Here is a 1,877-nt window from a genome sequence, read left to right on the forward strand (position 1 = left end):
CATCACCACACATCACCGTGAGGCGCACATCATCCTGCGGCGCACATCATTCTGCGGCGCACATCATCGTGCGGTGCACATCGTCCTGGGGCTCACATTGGCGCACATAGTCTTGCAGCGCACATCATAGTGCTGTTCACATCGTCCTGTGGCGCGCTTCATCCTTCTGCGCACATCAGCGGGCTGCAAACTTCATCCTGGAGCGCACATCATCCTGCTGCATCCTATGGTGCACATCATCCTGCGACGCATATCATCCTGCGACGCATATCATCCTGCAGCGCACATCATCAGGCAGCGCACATCATCCTGCAGCGCACATCATCCTGGCGCACATCATCACAGCACATCATAGTGTGGCGCACATCATCCTGCAGCGCACATCATCACCGCACATCATCCTGCGGCGCACATCATCCTGCGGCGCACATCATCCTGGGGTGCAACTCATCCTGCGGCACATCATCACCGCACATCATCCTGCAGTGCACATCATCCTGGCGCACATCATTCTGGGGCGCACATCAGCATGCAGCAAACTTCATCCTGCGGTGCACATCATCCTGTAGCACATCATCCTGCAGCACATCATCACCGCACATCATCCTGGTGCACATCATCCTGTGGCGCACATCATCCTGGTGCACATCATCCTGTGGCGCACATCATCGTGTGGTGCACAGCAACGTGCAACACTCTTCAGCACATCGTCCTGTGGCGCCCTTCATCCTGCGGCGCACATCATCGTGAGGCACGCATCATCTTGCGGTGCACATCATCCTGTGGCGCACATCGTCCTGCTGCGCACATCATCTTACTGCACACATCATCCTGCAGTGCACTTCATCCTGCAGCGCACATCATAAACGCACATCATTCGGAGCACATCATCCTGTCGCATATCATCATCACCACACATCACCGTGAGGCGCACATCATCCTGCGGCGCACATCATTCTGCGGCGCACATCATCGTGCGGTGCACATCGTCCTGTGGCGCACTTCATCCTGCGGGGCACATTGTCTTGCAACGCACTTCGTCTTGCAGCGCACATTGTCTTGCGGGGCACTTCGTCCTGCGGCGCACATTGTCCAGCATCATCCTGCGGCACTTCATCCTGCTGTCGCACATCATCCTCAGGCACACATCAAAGGAAGAGGGTTGGACCTAGAGCTAGAAGTTCCACCCCACATAACAGCCTTTTGATTAAATGTGATATTCTAACATACCTTCCTTAATGAGGAGTTGGCACACTGCACACACAGTGAGATTAGAGCTTGTCACATGCAGCAGCCGGTCAGGGACAAACAAGAGACGGTGTTCAAAAACCAAGTTGAAAAGAAAGTACGATGAAGCCTGTCTTGCTCTTGGGTTCACACTCAATGGGGTAGGTCATGAGGAGAGACCAGTGTGTAATTTATGTCTGAAAACTCTATGAGAACCAACAAATTAGGAAGACTCTTAGAAACAAAAACAAATGAAGAACTTCCCTGACCTGCCATCAAAAACCTAAAAATTATTCTTAATATTTTATATTTATGTATCTCTGCTTTTATTTGTATATTATTCTTAATATTTTATATTATTGTATCTCTGCTCTTGCTAACTTTTTTCAATATCTGATTGTATATATTTTTGCCACTTATATGTTGTAGCCTATACTGTGTTGTGCAGAATTGTGTGCATTGGTTTTTTTTTTCGGGGGGTGGGGGGTGCTCGGAGGGGGTTTTGCCCTGGGCGCAATTCCATGTAGAACCACAATTGCTTTCATATTTATTTAGTGTTCGGCATTATAGTGTTTTTGTTCTTCGCCTTTTTTGGTTCGTGACCTTGCTCTGCGCGGCTTGGACTCCTCGCTTGCCGTAGTTGTCAGTTT

Source organism: Platichthys flesus, chromosome 19, assembly GCF_949316205.1.
Source record: "Platichthys flesus chromosome 19, fPlaFle2.1, whole genome shotgun sequence".
Taxonomy (NCBI): Eukaryota; Metazoa; Chordata; class Actinopteri; order Pleuronectiformes; family Pleuronectidae; genus Platichthys; species Platichthys flesus.